At 34.6% G+C, this 19,865-nt stretch overlaps 1 protein-coding gene across 1 annotated transcript in view; it reads right to left on the bottom strand.

The window, feature by feature from the left end:
* The window catches only part of LOC101898771 (uncharacterized), a 64,398-nt gene that overhangs the window by 22,199 nt on the left and 22,334 nt on the right, over positions 1-19,865 (bottom strand). The window contains exon 2 of the mRNA XM_005179355.4: positions 14,322-14,374. The gene's annotated coding sequence lies outside the window, so the exon portion shown is untranslated. The remainder of the gene's footprint in view (positions 1-14,321; positions 14,375-19,865) is intronic.

The raw sequence follows: 19,865 nt of genomic DNA, 5'->3' as shown, positions 1-19,865 counted from the left end.
GCTTGTTGTTTAGCCCCACATATAATTCGGCCAACAACTTTGGTAGTGACCAACAAACAAACAGCTGTTCTTGGTTTTGTGTTTTTATTTCTTTTCTTTCGACTTGTTATTGTCTTGCTTGTGTCGTTTTCTTGTTCTTGTTTTCCGTCCATTCAACCACAGCCACAGCCACTGCCACAGACAGCGACATCATCCTCATCTACATCTTGGCCCGCAAATCATGACCATTTAATGCGAGATAAACGTTTAAAGGTTTTAATATTTTTATTATCTTTCCAGTTCGGCTTTTGTCTGGGTCTCATGTTGCACTTCAGAACGGAGGGTCGTGATGGAGAGAAATGTGTAACAAAAGCGATGCTCTTGTTCTAATTAGTATTTGTTAGATAAGTGGATTAAGAAGCTCTATTAATTGAATGGCTATTGTTGTTGTGGTAGATATAATCACAATGTTGCATCTGCAAATACGATTTAGTAGTTATGGGACAAATTAGATCGCATAAAAACACTTGATTCATGTTATTTTTTGAAGACCACGTATTCGTGACATAACATTGACTGTTTAGATACCTTTTTTATTTTAATTTTATTAAATGAAAGCGGAACATTAAACCAATGTGGGAATCTTGGAATTCCATAATGTTGACAAATAAGTTGTCAGAAATTTCCCATCATAATTCTTACTACTAAAATTCTCCATCTCAGCGAATTACGGTGGAGAGGAAATCAATTATTTTTGTTTTGAATAAGTCAGTGGAAACGTCCGACATACAGGGCAGTATGTCTTCATGCATTTCTTTGTAAGATGCAAAACGAAAGGATTAGAATAAAGATCTTCATAGAGTAACATTCTGAGTCGATTTATACATTTCCGTCCGTCTATTGTATAAACGTTTGTTTGTCACAGATGGCTCTACAAAATGCTCAAAATGGCGTTGGGTATCATAAACTCGTAACCGCCCGATTTTTGTCTTTCCTTACTGGTTTTCTTTTAAATGCCTGCTTTTGTCACTGTCACACAATCTACCAGAAGTATTGTTTCGCGACAACACTCTGCAGTCTGCTTAGTGCCTATTTCGAACTACATCCTACCAGATTGTCGTTGTGATAAATGATAATGGGGCAAAAGTTTGTTATTGGATGTTCGAGTTACTAGGTTGAAATCGTGTCATTGTTAAATTGCTAATTTTGTGAAGAAAATATCAGCTCAAAATGTTATTGTTTTTTTTTTTTTTGTTTAGAATTCAACATAACAGGTTTTAAGGACAAAAAAAAAAAACGGAAGATGACAATGTGGCAGCTCCGCTACATGCCCTGATCGTAACAAAATACATGCCTATTGGAAGATCGGGGAGTAACTTAGACCATGGAAAATCTAGATGTTAATGTCAGTTTGCTTTCATGTATTAGCGACTTTTAGCTCGGACAGGAAGAACGGATCCATCCTCCATAGGTACTGCTTGGCCTTTTTACTCTGTCTCTCTGCACCTCCCATTGCTGACCTTTACCTATGCTGTTAGCCTGATTTGGTCCTTTATTAGGCCAGTTAATAGGTGTGCCAATAAGTTCCTCAATACCCTCTAACGACACTTCGTTAGATGATATCTCAAGTTGAAGATATTGTGAATCTGAATTAACCAAACTATTAAGAGATTAAAACGACCTGTCGTGATTGTACCCTAATCAGGGCAGATCATTATTGGTCCCGGGAACCGTCATCAAAAGTATTAACAGTCCACATAAAACCTGTGCGTCATCGTTTACTGTCGATGTTGATGACGGTATTCCAGTCAGTGGCAGGCTATGATGTTGCTGCTTTGTTATTAGCGACATTTTTGGTTTGCTGGTGGTGGTCGTCGTTGTTGTTGATTTTTACTGTTACTGTAGCCGCTGTCGCTACTGCCTTGAGTGTCAATTAAGTGGCCCCATCTTGTACTGTCATAATAAATAATGTTAAGTGTCATTGTAAATGTTCGTTTGTATTCGCGTTTGATTGCTCCGCTCGGCCGATGCCATTCAAAAATTGCTCTCTAAAGAGTTTATGAGTTTCCTTTCGCTTTTTCATCAAATAAATATTTTTGGTCCAAAGCAAACTGGGTTTGTTTACATTACATAATTTGATATTTCAAAGAAAGACAAAAAAAAAAAAAAAAAAAAACAGAAGTAGATAAAAATGAGAGGCAAAATAAATTAACAATTTTTATCATATCTTTAAAAAATATTATGACAATAATGGCCAGTATTGTTGGTTGCACATTTATTTGGATTTTTTTTGTTTGCTGGCATCATCAACAGATTCATGAAATGCCGAACAATGACAAATTATTTATTACGTCAATGCTGTTGTTGTATTCACGGGAATGACAACAAGGCTCTCTGACGGACGGAAGCCAAGTTTGGGCCAACATTTATTTACTTTTATTATCCAAAAAATTATTTTTAAATTGAATTTCATAATTCTATGAAGTTAAAACAAAAGAAAACTTCTACTTTGATTAATGGGTAATTAAATTTGGAAAAGTTTTAACAACATTCTACATCAAGCTAATAAATAAAAATGTAATTAAATTTATTTGAACGTTTGTAAAAAGTTCATTTTTTATAAATATTTATTATATAAACACTGACGTTAGGGCAGGATGTGCTCGACCCCTACATGCGAAGAAAAAATTTATTCTTTGGGTACCAAAAAGTACATGTGGGGAATGAAATCATCTAAAATAACAAAGATTTTGAGAATATCATTAGAAATAGCATATCATATTTTTTTGAAATAAGCCAACAATACAGACATATAAACCATATCATAAAAACTACGAATTGGAACCCGTTATTTTTCTCTGCCTTTTTTTATTTGTTCTTTGCGAACATGATACGCTTTAGAATTACGTCAGTCTCTACCTTTTCTGAAAAAAAGAAACTAATTTAAAAACAGAAAATCGAATGCATGTTTCCATTTTGAGTTGACTGATTTTGATTGTCTCATTTCATTCGGTTACTGTTGTTGCCGTCGTCGTCGACGTCGATGTTCTGTGATTTTGTCAAACAAGTTACCATATTCGGTTAGTTGATGTCTAAATTAGCATAATATTTAATGATTTTATTTCATTTTATGAATATTGAAATGTTGTTGCTTTCTTCTTTCTCAAGTTTCTCCTTATTTGGTGTTTTTTATTGGTGTCACATGAATTCTGAACTGTAGAGATTGTAATTATATGTAGGCATGATAGACAATCAAATCGGTGCAGTTCGTAATCCTAATATGAATGTCAAGGGGGAAAAGCATAATTTCGACCACTTCAATCTGAAAGATTTTCCTACGACAAAATACGAAAAAGAAAACAGAAAAGTCTTTCTGTGAATGGCTTGTGAGGAACATTTTTTTTAAACCGATTGTATCAATGTATGTCACTATGTATGTACCGTCTAATATATTTCTCGCCTTTCATTAAAAGACAATAATTTTCCACATTTAGTCTTTCCGCCACTCGTGAAACTGCTGTAAAACGAACAGCGAATAAAAAACGTGCAACAGTCAGAAAAAATAACCCACTGCCCTGGGTCTGATTTCTGTGCCGTTCTCTGGTATCTGTATAATTATGCCATCGTCGTTTTTTGCCGTTTTGTGTTTTTTGATCTCTTGCACCTTTGCCGTTTATCTCGGTTTTTAGCTTGAATCGTTACCTGGTTGCTGGTTTAACTCTAAAGTAAAGCAAAATAAAATAGCAAAAGAGCTTTTGGTAACAAAACATAAAATTTAAAAAATTAGTGATTTGAATAATAACTGTAGAACGGAAAAGCCTGCGGTTTTTCTCTTGCAAAGAAAAAAAAACAATGTGAATCTTGTGGCCTTTTTGGTGCCGGAGCCCAGAATCATTAGCTAAATAAATGGACGAATAGAATCACCATCCTTTTGCACTTTTCAGCCTACTAAACGGTACGACCATTTATACGCTCAAGGTTGGTGCTTGCAAAGAATTGAGAAAACAGTTTTCAAAAATATTCCAACATTTAATTTAAACGCAGCTATAAAACTAAAATTTAATGATAACCTTGAGACTTGGTAGAATTTAAATGAAAGTTATTGAAGCGAATTAAGATGTTGAGATGATCCATAATTCGTGGATAATTTAGAATGGATATTCTTTTAACGGAACTAATAAATAACAGAGGGAGAGATTTATTCTTCTAAACAACTTAATTAGAAACTGAAAGAGGAAGTGGAAGAGCTAAAGAACATAGCGCAACAGTTTTAACAATAGTATCGCACCAGCCAACACATCAGTCCAGCCTCAGGCATGCTTAACATTGGAAACAAAATACATTAAATTTAAAGAAAATGTTTGGGGGAAATAACATAAATAAAAAAGGGAAGAGATCACCCACAGAAGGAATATTAGCGTAGTGTCAATAAAGCTACAGTAGTACTGTCCGGTATAGCTCTATCACTTTGTTTGATACAATTAACATTAGGTCTGTCTGTGTATTTTGAACTCTCTAAGTAGATATCGGTTTTCGTAAATCGGTTCTCGGAAACCTTCAGATGCTTTGTGATGCTCTTGGAACCTATTGGGATTCTAGATTCGGTAGCAAAGGCTGAATGTCGACGCATGAGTCACATAATTATTTTATATATGCAAGCCCCAAATTTCGAATAGGCCTTATTTTAGGGTTCCAGTCCAATTTACGCCCCTAAAAGAATTTGGATTACATGCAGTATTACCAATTTTAATTTTTTTCTGTTTTTTTTATTTACAACAGTTTATCAAAATATAATTTATGTCCAACTGAGCGGACATTTCCAATCCCTCTACACCTAACCTACCATACGCACACGACAACTGGAATTACCAATTGTCAGGGATGTCAGCATTTGATGTTACACAAATAATTTCGTTTTTGAGATTTTATTTTATTTTTTAGATTTTCAACAGCCAACATCAAACGCTGGTCAATTCAACCCTCGTATTTGGTTTTTGATGGTTGACAGGTGCATATTTTTCTGTTTGGTGGTCTGTTGGCTTAAACTCTGTTGCTGGCGTCATTGTCTGGTGGCTCGAAAAATATAGTTTAGCCAACGAAGCGTGACCGCAGTAACTTTAAAGGCACGTCATACGAAGCACACAGTCACACAGCCGCCCAAAAAAACGCTAACACCAACCTAGGGCCTCCATTAAACTCTGAATATCATTCATCCACCCATCCATCCAGGCAGTCAGTCAGCCAGCGAGCCATTCATGTGCGCTGTAGCCAACATTTATTCAGCAGGCATGTTTGACAAAGTACCAAAATAAACGAAGCTTTTCATTTATTATGAACGGAAATTGAGTGCAAGTGTATGTGTGTGTGTGTGTGTGTGTGTGTCTGTGACTCTTTGTGTAAACCACAGAGGCATGTTTCGAGTTACTTATATGACACCTGCTTAAAGTTTGGATATGCTTTTTGCTTTCGTTCTGACCAAAATTTAACCAAAAAAATATGTCGTGACTAAGAAGAAGAAGAAAAAGTACTCCTCAGAAAGCCTGCCAAATGCTCCTTTGGTTTCATTCGTTTTGGAGTAGTCATGTTGGCCTCCACCGATGATCATCTATCCCAGTTCTAAAATGAAACCAAGTTAATCTACAAATTTTTTGCTTTATGACCGACCCGTGAGGAAGGTAAACGTTTTGTTCGTCATTGTATGATGTAGGTATGGCCCCCAGCTCTTTGTTATTCATGTCCCCAAGTATGTTTTTTTTACTTCATTCACTTCAGGGCAATTTTCAGTTTTAGTTGAAGTGTAACTTTAACTGTGTCATGCTCCAGTGAAGACGAAAAAAAGTTATTTTTTTGCGCAAAATTCTAAACCATGAAATTCATTTCATTCATGTTTGTTTTGAACCGAACATACAAGTATTGTCATTTACGCTCAGTCACATGTTGGAGTGTGTGCGGCAGGGATGGCTCGTTTTATTCTCTGTCGTTGGCCAACACCAAACCATAGCCGTCATGGCTAGCTTTGGCCGTATTTCAAAGTTGGCGAGGGCGGGGGTAGCAAAAAAACACGTTCCGTAAACATTTCAAACCAAAAGCCGTCATGTACGAATTGCTATTCACTGTCAGTTGTCGATTTGAACTTGAAAATTGTAATAAAATTTGTTGTTGTAGCGGCATGTTGTCATAATGTTTATGCCTTCGAGTGAATACAACTGACAGATGTAACAAAAGTAATTTACTACATCGTTACATTACGTATCAAATATGTTTTATTTTTAATTGGAGTAGATTTTAAATTAACAAAGAAAAACCCAAAAGTAAATACCAGAATGGAATACCCCCAACTAACCGCAACTTTCGGCTGACCGTGAGACAGTCGTAATGGGCTCCCATTTAAATTTGGTTAATAATGGCCAATGAGTTCACGATCAATTCAAACATCCATTCTAATACAACTTTTAGAACTTTCGGGGAAAATCTGTGGATACTTGATGCGCATTTTTAAGGCCATTCGATTTAAGGTATTTCAGATGTTTTAGCAGCACACTCCAACAGAATCAGTTGCAATTTAACATTTTGAGTTCCCGATGAATAAAATGTTTCTTTCCACAAAAATTGTTCCCATGCCCTATTTTAGTAAAGATGGTCTCTAATCCTGTCAATTCCTCACTTATGGCTTTTCATAAAGTGAACAAAATTTGTTTATCCAAGTTGAAATTTTAGGAGCAAGAGATAAAAAATCAGTTTTTGTTAATGAGCATGAATTGAGAAAAGTGTTTGACAATTTATTGGAATTTTTTTTAGAAATGTTTTGTAAGTACAAATATTTGATATTTTCCAATACATTTTTAAGACCTTCTGGACGTTTATAGAGACTCATTTAAGATCCTCCCTTCTGGGGGGCTATAATTACACTCTTTTTATATTCTATAAAGATAACCCTCGGCTATTCTATGCGATTTGTTTCAGCACGACTATAAAGACCACCTTCAACCAGTCGTAAATACTCCATTTAAGTTTGGCTCCCTTAAAACTTCTCACAGGTCTTCTATAAAGACTCTATATGGCCAGTCTTTTTATACTGCTTTAAGTTCGTCTATAAATCTGCCTCCATATTGTCTTTACTGACTCCTCTCAATTCTATCATAAAAAATCTCTAAAGTTTGCATATAAAAATTTTGTTCTGGCAGCCGACAATTGGCTATGTATACTTCCTTCAACTTGTCTATAAAGATTCCATTCAGCTTGTCTGTAAACAGCCATTCGAAATACTTCCTTCCAATCGTCTATAAGACCGTCATCTGATAGTTCGCAAATACTCCCTTCCCAGCTCGTCCATAGAGACTCCTTTCAGGTCTTTAATAAAGACTTACAATAGTTCGTCCATTAAGATTATTCCATCTCTATTTTATCAGGACTTCTTGTAGATCGTCTACAGAAATTTTAATTAGTTTATCAATAGAGACTTCTGTCTCGTCTATAAAAATTATCATCAATAAAGGTTTCCTTCAAATCATCTTAAAGACTGTCATCAGCTCGTCTCCAAAAATATCCACGATTTCTTTTAAAAATTATTCCTTAAAAAAAACGAATATCCTTTGAGACAACATTTTCGGATGCTGAGAGGTCTTTAAAAACAATCATGGAAAAAAACTTTTTTGGACTCTGACAGATAATGCAAAAATATATTTGTTTCCGTTTCCGGATTGTAATATACATTCCAAAAAAAATCGTTTTCGGACTTCAATAGGTTTCCCAAAAAATGTTTTCAAACTTCACGTTTTCTGACATTGATACCCCTTTCAAAAATGTTCTTAAACATCCATGTTTTCGGATGCAAGTATGGAATTGCAAAATTACCCTGACAGGCTTTTTTGAAATATTCTTCAAAAATACACTTCTCGGATGCTAAATTATAACTTTTACAGTATTATATAATTATAATTAAAATAAAAATAGCTTAACCTTTAAACATATAACTTATTGAGTAATTTTTACGGGGGAAAGTACAAAGACAATCCCATTATTAGACTTTGCTCTTTTTTATCTATCAGTTTTTTTTTTCGGAATATAGTGCCAAGGACAACACAATTTGCATTTTGTCAAATTGTTGTCTTTGATTATTGCGAATTGTTTGCAAAGAGTACTTAATTATATCTGCAAATCCACTTAAAATGCACTCGATATTGATGTGTGAAGTATCGGTTAATATTTTTAATTTATAATTGCAACTCATTCAGATTTTGCTGTTCATACAGTTTGATACAACTAGGAAGCAAACAGATAAAATAAAGACTGCAGGTTGACATATGTGTGTTGTGGCTCCTTTAAGTAAAAATGCTCTCAGAAAAAGGAAGAACGGAAGAAAACCATGTGGTGGGCCTGTAGTAAAGAATACGGAGGAAAGGTTTGAAATAATTAAAATCTTAAAATGAAATGAAATGTTATAAAAATGTGATGGTATGAAGTTTTATCTCTCAGAATTCGGTTAAACATGCTCACTTTGACCTTTATAAGGTCGTTGCAAAAATGCTCTCAGAAATAAAGAACGGGAGAAACTTGTAAAATAAAAAGAATTCCACATACACCTCATATTTAAATAATACAGGGCTGAACTATATGGTGGACCTGTAGTGAAGAATGCGGAAAAGATGTTTGAAATAATTAAAATCTTAAAATGAAATACTGTTAGAATTTGGTTTGGCAGGCCCACAGAACTTTTGTTGCAAGGTTGTTGCAAAGAGTCACAAACTAAAACTGAGGACAAAATGGTGGCCATTTTTAAAACTTCTCGCTTATTAATTTCTACTCTACATTTGGCATCATTAAATGATGCCCTACAAATGAGTTACTTTACCATTATTATCAAAAATAATTTGCAAAATCAAAGTATTACATGAAAACTTTGTTGAATTCATATCCATATATCTCCCTAATCAGTCTATTACACATTCTTAAAATGTTTCAAAATCTGTATCAATCCCACTCAGTTACTTTATACCGATTTTGATAATTCCCTGAATAATGAATTTCATTCAATTTACTCTTTGTGGTATGTCGTTCATTAGAACGATGAAGATAACTCAACTCAACATTCCATTTAGTCTTGGTTTCATTGGCAATTGTTTGTCTTTACAGTCCGTCCAAATTATTTGTCATTTAATTTTGTAGACTTTTCGTCCGTTCCTCTTCTCTGGCCTGGAGCACCAACTGTTGATGCCCAATAAGAATTTACATTTTGAAATCAACAGTAATAGCAAATGTAAGTGCGTAGGATGGAAAGTTTTGGTTTGCCAAGTTGGCCGGACCGTAGCACAGTCATAGAATCTTTGCTGATGGATGGGAGACACAAAGCAGTTTGTCTACAGTACATAAATTACCTTAATTAGGTATGCCACCAATTGTAATTACATTTGTTGTCATTTATATTGATTTGTACCCCTGGCGAAATATATCATTTCAATTAATCAAAATAAATGGAGCTGTGATTTTGGTCTTCGGCGATTTGGGTCCCACATCAATGCTAATTACATGGTTTTATTTTCTTATTTTGGCTTTTAGCAAAAGGTCATTTACTTGGCTTTGGCTTCGATTGTGTGTCGGACATTTATGCTCTACGTGCCTGTGAAAAATGAACAATTATTAGCGCATTGGATATGCCCAGCACATTTAATGACATTACACAAATGGCCATATAAAGACATTCATTGGCGATCGATTGGGATAAGTGCAAGTGACAAAATTCCAATAATTACCCACGAACTACTACTACTTCCATTCGTGCATATTGGATAAATGGAAATGCCCATTACGACACAGGCACATACATAATTTGGTTTTTCTAGGTTTTGAATTGCTAGCGTTGCAGATTCGCTAACATTTTTACATACTAAACCACTTAGTCTGCAATGGCTGCCTTTAAAATAAAAACCAAGCGTTACATTGGGCTAAAATACCTGGGTCTTTTTATATTATTTTTTATAGAAATTCAGTTAGAATTTCTATGTTTCCCCTTAATTCTAAAAATGATGATACTGCATAGATTTTCTGAGGAGTGAATTTTACCGAAACTTATTTTTATTACCCATTAGGATTTCCAAATTCTGTAAAAGTTACAAAATCTACTCAGAAGGAGAAGAGTGATTGGTGAAAGTGTTATGATTCGAGTTCAAGTTTATTAAAAAAAAATGCTCCACGACAGTCAATGTTTCGTCGATTGTGTCAGCAGAAACGGAAGTCCGTTTTATTGGCTCTTAGTCGGTTAGTTATGTGGCGCAACACCAACGAGGTAGTTTTCATATATACCCATTAAGATTTGTTGCTGGCCGATGACTGTTTCGCCATGAAAGACATTCTTGTGGGCCTAACAACAGACAGACAGGCCGACAGCCAGACGAAGGTATGATTGTGTGTACCACTCACCCATCAGCATAGTAATAATAATTTAATATTTTAATTAATTAAATGCACGCGATTGGTGTCCGTGATTGTATATTTTGGTATGACGAGTTGTAGTGGGGGGCGGTGGCTTGGGCGAAATAAACCAAAATATGCCATTGTATCGGCTTTGTTGGATGGCTGAATGTGGATGCATGATTGTATAATGAGAATTTAATTGTGACCAAATTCAAAGGGATGTAATCTCTCTCTCTCTCTTCCTCTACTTTTGTCATTCTGTATCTCCGAAAGGCTGAGTGTATTGAAATAATTGCATGACAAGGCCTGGTAAACATGCGGACATAAAGCTCCGCACATGAATATGTGTACATGTCATATTGTTTGTTGGTTTTTATCTTCAATAATTTCACATGTTTTCCCATGTTCTACTTCACACAGCGAGCGGGCGATGTTGCAAGCCACCCAGAAGAGACCCACTCTTCGTCACATTGTTGTGTAAAACTGTTAATTACCACCAAAATTTGGATGTATTTGGTTGGTGGTCCTAGGTAGACGAACAAAACCGAATTGTATGTTTGAGTTGCTTCACTTTGGATAAATATTTAATTTTTGTTATTGTTGTTGTTTGATGCTGCTGTATCGTAACAAATATTTTAAGTGAAAAATGCCACTAATGTTTGTTGCGAAATGGTATTTTATGTTTCAATTATTTAAAACCTCAGAAAAACTCTATTTAAATATTTGACAAAGCCGCAGTTTTTTTATTGTTTGTCAATTAATTGTAAATAGTATCAATTATTTATTTTGCATATTTAGAACTATACTCGTTTTTTTCATTGAAAGGTGAAAATAGTATTGAATTCTAACTATATCCTTTTGATATCCGAACTGTAAGTGTAGAGAATTTGCCATAGAAGTAAGTGTGACAAGCTATCAATTCAAAATTTAAGAAAAAAGGAGGTACCAAAAATGTCATTTCACGAAGCACTGGAACTAGTCTAAAATTCTCATATTTGCCATATTTGCTGGACGTTTTCTTCTAATTTGTATTTAGCTGCGAATACAAAATTAATGCACTCCGTTTTTTATTCAAGAATATGGTTTAAAACAAATGCTTGTAACATTGCAGTAAAGTTCGATTTTTTTTACAAGACCAGTAAGAATATTACTTTTTTCTTCCACTATCTGTATTGAATTGAAAAAAAGAAACAAGATTGAAGTTATCTACTTTGTTGTGCAGGTTTGTTAGTTGGGTTTTGCTTTTTGGGGAATAACTACGTACAAATCCCTTCGTTCAATGTGCATCGAACCAAAATATGTTTAGTTATGATTTTTATGCCCTACACCACACTGTGGGTATTATGTCTTTGTTCATTTGTTTGTAACATAGAGAAGGAAGCAATTTAGACCCATATTTCCTTTTGACGATCTGCATAGAATCACATTCTGAGTCGATTAATGCACGTTCGTCTGTTCATGTATTTATTCCCCGATCGAGATGATATTTTACACCAATGGTTTGTTTGGCCCAAGGACGAATCCTATTGAAATTGGAGATAATCGGTCTAAATATATATATAGTTCCCATATATATGTTCTCATATATTTTGTACGTACGACCAAATATGACTTGGAAATAAGTAGGCCAAATTTGATCAAAATTGTTTCAGATAAAGCTATAGCTCCCATATATATTCTTCATTCGATTTGTTAAATTTCTCCTCCATAGCCGAAATATGCAATCAATAACAACCATACTCGGAGAAATATATCAGATACATCTCAGAAATACTTTTGACTAATTTTATCTTTACTCGATTTCAAGTTTATTGGTCATAAAATGGTTAATATAATCCTGAATTGAATGGACATACTAACGAATTTAGCCTGGAAGAAAGTGTATGAAATTTGGTAAAAATCGGTTAAGATATAGCTATAGGTCCCGTATATATGTTTCATTTGATTTTGTATTTTACTCCCTCACGCCCGTAAAATACTCTCCACAACAACGATATTTGGTGCCAACTATCAGATACAGCATAGAAATACCTCTGCTAAATTTTATAGTGATCGGTTCAGATTTGGATATAGTTACAATATATATCTTTATCCGATTTCACATGTAATGTGTCTAAAAAGTGTAATATCAGCTCACATAATATGGAATTTGATGAATAATACGCATTCAAATACGATTATATTTGGTATGTTTTAATTCTCGTAAATTCTCCATAAAAGCGTTTATTTGCTCTACTATATATGAAGAGTGGTGTAGGGTAAATAAAGTCGGCTCAGCTCGACTTTAGTCTTTCATTACTGGTTAATAATTGATAATAATTGGGTTTAAAAACTCCTTCATATTTTTTAGGTTCGTAGAACATTTACATGGGTCATATAAGCTCAAGTTTTGGTGTAGACCTTGTATGACGGTACCACCAAGTTTAAGGTTTTTTTTTGGAATTTTCCAATCATATTTTCTGTAAATCTGTAGTGGATCTGTTTAGTTATAGTTAAGACCCCATGTAACGTAATGCGCGATTTTCAGTATTTTCAGTGTTGAATCATTTTATGAATATAAAACACCAACTCCATTTTTTTCTAATCCCTATGATGGACAATGATTAATTAAGTTTTTATTTTCATTTCAGGTATTTCGGATTATAATGAAACATTAAAGAATATCACTGTCGGGTAAGTCTAAAATTTTGCAATGTAATATCGGATAATTTTATGTAATAGTAATATTTTATATATAAAACTTGTTCCTGTTGTCGTTGCTACTTAGCTCTTAAAATAAATTCTGCAATTCTCTCCTAAGGTGCATTGATAATTGGTTTATTTTCCCTATGAAATTAACAATACTTCCTTCATAAGTTTGCACTAAATTTCTACTACGCCCATCCTCCCGCGGTGGAAACATTTAGCACATTAAACAATCAATCAGCAATTATTGGTCGATCATTTGACCAAATTAGACGCTGATTAATTTGTCCCACTTATTCGTGTAACGGAAAAGCTCTCGCGTAATTAAAATGGCTGGTACGTGCAAGACAAACGACTGCCATAAATAAAATGCATTTCATAAAAGCTCGGGTCACGTCAATGTCATTAAAACTGTGCCGTCCACAATGGGGAGCAGGGGGAGGGCTCGCTCGTAGTTTGTTTGGGGAAAAGTGCAATTAATTTAAATGGTGGGAATTTATTCAAGGGCATTTAACCATAAATTTTGGAGGCAAGTTGCGATGTTAGAGAATGGTTAAGAAATAAATTTTTGTTGGCATAAATCGATTTTTTAATAACATATTTTTTACACAAATGACTATTAGGCAAATGCCTTGCGTTTTTGTGTTTATTCGTTGGGTTTTTAATTAAAAATATCACAAAATTGCCGTCTCCTTTGAAGTGAGTTCGGTCGAAAGGATAACAATAGCTGTAATTTTAATTAGCACAAAACAATGACAAAGACTTGAAATTTATGAAACAATAAAATTCACCTCATACCTCATCGAAAATGTATTTAACCCTGTTGTAGATGTTCTCCAAAATATGCTGGGAATTCGTTTTGTTTCAAAACAAAGGTATGCAGAATTGAATTATGGAATTTTCCATTGCAATGTTTCTAGTTGAATTTATTAACCCTATTCAAATGGGGGCAACAGGTAATGCTTTTGTGGCTTCAACGTTGGGCCACAAAGTTGAGAGGGTTTGCAGCCAACTCCAAAGTTCTTTTGTTGTACGTTTTACCCTGCTTCGGGGTATTTCGACATTCAAAAAGTAGATGTGAAGGTTACTCAATTAGGTTAGTTTTCTTTGTAAAATTATGATAGACTTGAGTAAATTTTCGGAACATAAAGACAATGAACAGCTTGAGGAATTTTCCATTTTCTTTTCAAAAACTCAGTAGGAGGGGATGTTATTTTTAGGTTTGCTTGGGGAAATTGGCTAATTACCTTTCTTCTTTGGTTGTCAGGAAAACAGATAACAGTTTATGACATCTTATAACCTGCAAAAAAAAGGGAAATAGGGTAATTAAATAAATACTGAATGGTTCTCAACATAAATAAATAAAATTCATTATGTAATTTAAATCGTAATGGTAAATATATATTTTTCATTTCCAAATCTCTTCAAATCAGATGAAGTGCATTGGGCTTGTGCTTCTTTCTTGTTTTTTTCTTCTCATTAAGATTTAAATATATTAATTTAATATGGCCTCAATCTTCAATTAAACCTTCAATTTTTCAACAGAGAATATATATCACTTGACGCCATAAACATGCGCCTCATCGACATGATTGCTTAAAACCTCATATATCCTTAGATGAAATCCAATCGTCTGGCTTTCCTGGGAAAACCATAACTTTCGAATCGTGTATGCGTTTTGTACGCCATAATATTTTAATCGTTCTTAAATCGAGTTCAAAGATGGGATTTTTACTTCTGGCACCTCGTCCTTATAAGGTCTAAATGTGAAATGTGTGTCTTCTGGACATTTGGTGTCGATCTAGCGATGTTTGGTTGGCTCTGATCCGATTTGGTCCAAGCTTGGAACGTGGTAATATTTTTATCAAAACTTAGATCGGGTTCGGAGATGGGCAATATTAGACCGATATTGCCAATCTCCGAACCCTTCTGGTACCTCCCCAACAAAAGGTCGAAATTTTCAAAAAAAAAAAATATTTTAGTGCACAGAAAGAGAAAGTATACTCCGATTTTGCTCCAACTTTGAAACTCGTACTATTTATTTTGCTGCTAGGTCTTTTATGAAAATTGACAATATCGGTCCACTCCATAAGGTACTGCCCCCAAAAAGGATCAACATTTTGAATAATTATAACTTTTATAAAATGTGAAGTAAGAGTCCGGTTCTCTTCATATTTTACACATCCCATTATTTCTACAAACACAAGATCTGCCTTGAAAAAGAAACGCTCAAGAAAGCGAAAGAAGCATCCATCTCTTTTTCAAATTCCAAACACTTTTTCTAACGCAAAATGATCGGTTTCCTTTAAATTTTGCACATGCCAATAATTTGCACATATCCCATGTAAAGTATATATAGTCCAAATCTGGTACGTCATAAAATTTATATCATACTTAGTTCAGATACGAATTGGATAATATTCCCCAACTGCTTTGGAACCTCTCTCATAAAGGAACATCTGTCGGCAAAAACCGACGGATACTATTTAACTTGTTCACTATTAAAATTGAGCTCCCCTACACTTTGTTGTGAACAGGAAGCTCTCTACCAATATCGTGTTATTGAAGCCTCGATCAATATAACCGAAAACAGAGAAATATGTTTTGCGGCTGATATTAATAAAATAAAGGAAGTAATTGTATTGTCACCTCATCCGCGGTTTCAACCACTCCCCATCCCCCTATTCTTTTAAATTGTAACAGTATTACAAGGAGGTTCAGATTACACATGAAAACTCAATAAAACCCACTTCCCCAAATCCCAATTCAGCCAACACTGCCGCTGACACACAATCATATTTACATGTTCTCTGGCTAAAACCGCAGAGTGTGTTTAATTTATGTCTCCCATGTGACGCAGGGCCACAAAGCAATAAAGCCACTACTCGCTCCACACATTCACGCTTTGAGGTGATTGGCGACCGCCAATGTGTGTGTGTTGGTGAGTGCATGCGTGTTTGTTTGGATTTTGCCATGTCTCATTAAAGGGTTTTATTTCGACAAAGTCTATAAATCAATATCAGCGACAATATCAGTCATGTTCGTACGCCCATTGTTCGAACGCTGCCCAGGACAAGAAGTTACAAAAAATTGTTGCTAAACCTCAAAAGCCAAATGTAATTACATACTCAGCTCAGTATCTTGTAAAGTATAGAAAACAAGAACAACAACAACAGCAGCAGCAACAATTCGCAGAGTACATTGTCACAGTGTCTGCATGTTTAATTAGGTGTCGGTTACATCGGCGAGCATCCGAGCGAGGTGCCCAGTTGATTGGCGTGGTATGACATTCGCTGTTATATATGTACATACATGTGTGTGTGTGTAAATCAACAGCAACTGCAACCGAATCGAAGGGAATCCCTAGAAGTGGCTGAAAAGTAGTTTGCATTTTATTGAATAATACCTTGAACGGGAAATTGAGTATAAATAATGTTAGTAATAGCACAATCGTCGTCGTCGTCGTTCACAGTAACAACAGAAAATACATGTATGTATCTGTGTGTGTGGGCATATGAGAAAATATTGCTCCATTAAATGTATTCTGTTTCGTCTAGTCGCTCCAAATCAACTAGAAATTCAAAACCTTTTCATAACACCACATTTCAAAACAATAACAATGCGTGTCATAGGAATCTTGATAAGCAAGAAGCTGCAAGTACCCAGCAAAGAAATTCAACGCGAAAAAAATTATTTTAATACCGACATAAAAATGATCGGTTAAAATGGTCACCCAGAGCTGGTAAATAAGATGTCATTCATATGTGCATTTTCCCAAAATTTTTCCGATGCAGATATCAGGTAATTGAGTTCAAACGGCCTGTAGTTATATATTTTCTGGGTTCTGGATTCCAAACCTCTAAGTTTAAATGTTAATTAAAAAAGCATCATTTTTAAATGGAAGAAATATTGACTCGGATTTTATATAATAAGGACTAATTGTTTTGAGGTTTTCTTAATTGTCATTGTTATGTAATATGAAAAACGCTTTAGCTTCATTCAAAAATATGCTGGCGCATTTCGAAATTCTGCCATTTAATGTTCTCTGTTCTTATTTTGTAATAAAAATTATTATGACCTACACCACTATGAGGGTATTATTTGTCCTAGACTATCAAACACTCCACAGGTAACAATTATGGTCCGATCCTCACAAAAATTTCACGGAGTCAGAGTTAGGTTCAGAATAAATGTGTATTGCTTTAGGAGACAACAATAAATTTAGGGACTGCACTTGACTCATAGTCGATCAATGTCTAAAATTGCAGACCAATCGACACGTAGCATGGGACTAAAGTTTAGAACGGGGCAGAAGCCTATAATTTTGAAAGATAGAACAGTGTTGGCTTGTTTGTTCGGGATACCATAGTATTTCGTTGTTGCAAGATGGTCAGGCTTAATTGTTTTTTTTTTTTTATAAAAACCACGTTTGTTTATTAGTGGAGAACGATGGTAATGTTTACCAGGGGGTAAGGCAGGGAATACCTAGGTTTCGAAAAGAGCCACCGATCTTCATCAGTTTCCTTGTTTTTTGTCTGGGTATACTCCCCGGAAGTTATTTTAAAAATAACTTCTATGACAAAATACATTTTTTACCCAAGTGACGAGATCGTAAGCTCAATAGAAGAGGAACCACAGAATTACATAAAACTAAAATTATTTTGGAAAATCTTCTAAATCTTACAACCGCACTTTTAAAGATTGTCATTTTTACATGATCGAAGTAGCACAACCATCTAAGTTGGTTTTGTCTGTTACAAAAAAAAACCTTTCTCGACCTTCAACCGATCAAAAAATAATATTTAGTGGTTAAAATTTATCACAACTTTTGTATGAATTGTATACAAACATCCATTCCACCGTGACTATGTTTAATGATGAAAAGGACACTTCTGACCTTTAAATCTATGCTTATTTTGTTGACATATTTAGTACAATATTCGAAATATACAAAAATAAATCAATGTACATTTTCAATTATTGTTTTGAGTTTCCATTAGCGCGATAGGGGGCATAAATATGGAAGAATTGCTACAAAATGTTGCATGGTCAAGTGGAAACCCCTGTTGAACGATTATATGCCATTATTTCAAGAATAAAATGAACCAAATACATACATATGCATCATTGCATTATATATATCATCCTCAATGTCCACTCATACTAAATATTCTATCAGACACTGAAAGATCCATTTGAAATAGTTTTTTTCTCTCCTAAAATGGCAGAGACATAAAAATATTCTAATAATAACTTTTTTTTTCTAATGGAACTCACAAATTTATGTCTCCTTTTCCATCCAAGTTTTAATAACATCTCTAGTTGGAACAAGTTCTATTTAATTTTGTAAACTTGCACCACATCTAGAAGCCAAAGAGATAAAATAAAATGAAAAACTTTCTATGTTCAAAAGTTTTTTGATCATTATTTTGGTGTTGGCCGATAACTTTTGCAAAAATGTTAGTTTTTCGTCGCCAAAGCACACACAGAGGAAAAAAACGGAACGGGAAATGAGACCAATTTGAAGGCAAGAAGATGCGAATTACAGAGATTCTGAATATGGAAGAAAGCAAGACTTGCGAAAAAAAAACTCGTTATATTAAAAAAAACTTAAATTCACACCAAATAATGGAATAGCTTCTGTCTGTTTGTCTGTCTGAGTATGTGTTATGGTGTGTTCAGACTTGTGGTGCGGTTGGAGCGTACTCCGTGTATTAGGCAAACGACAACAGCATTTGTACGGTTGTCTATTATTTGCAGCTTACGAAGACATATTCACACAGAATAACCTAAATTTAAGGTAGGTTTTTCGCAGAATCATTTCAAACACGCATTTTCACACGCAAAACCCATTAGCACATAATGTTGCCAATGAAATGCTTCCCCGAGATCTTCACGTACGGTAGACTGTCGCATCTTATATATGCACGTACGAGATAGTCCATGACGAAGTGGATGAATGGTAAAAAATGAATGACAGCCCTTGGATCTTTTTGATGCCATAAAATTTTGCTGTAAAGATTATTTTTATCAATATTGATTGTTAGAAATTAATTTTTGGATAGCACAATTAATTCATCTAAACTTGTTAGGAAGGAAACATGAAACATCTTTGATATTAAAAAAGTGTCAAGTCAATTGACTTTTTACTAATACGTTTAGAAAGCAGAGCTGGCAGGATTAAACAACAAGTCCACACTCCTATGCAACCACCACAAACGTACGTCATTGAAAAAATAAATTTACTTTTCAACATTGGTTGCTTGATTTACGTAGCTCTCTCTCACTCTTGAGTTTTTTAATGTGCAAAACATTCAGCGATTACATTTGGATGGCGAAACATTAGAACCATGGTTACATAATTATGTTGAAAACTAACAACCGTCACATACTCACACACACACACACATGGAGAACAACACCAAGGCAAACAAAGGAAGCCTCGACAACATCAACAATGTGCCGACGTTAGTTTAACTGCCACCATATAAATAATTATAGTAATATTTTAATGTTTGACAATTACCATCACAAACTTGGCTGAGTGACAGTTACATGCGAATAAACTTGATTTGTTGCTCTTCGCTGCAGTTAGAATGGAAATGGAGTTGGTGTGGTGTGTTCCTCCATTTCGTGTGCCCCTTTTCGTTCATGCGTTCATTGGGGATGACACAAATGACACTGGAGTTTCAAGAATAAATTATTTCTGTAATAGGAAAATATTTAAATGTTCCCCTTGCAGTAATTTGAATGCTATCACTAATTTGAAATTAACCTTAAATTGCATTATA

The sequence above is a fragment of the Musca domestica genome, unplaced genomic scaffold, assembly GCF_030504385.1.
Source record: "Musca domestica strain aabys unplaced genomic scaffold, Musca_domestica.polishedcontigs.V.1.1 32, whole genome shotgun sequence".
Lineage (NCBI taxonomy): Eukaryota > Metazoa > Arthropoda > Insecta > Diptera > Muscidae > Musca > Musca domestica.
This window is presented reverse-complemented; position numbering and strand designations above follow the sequence as displayed.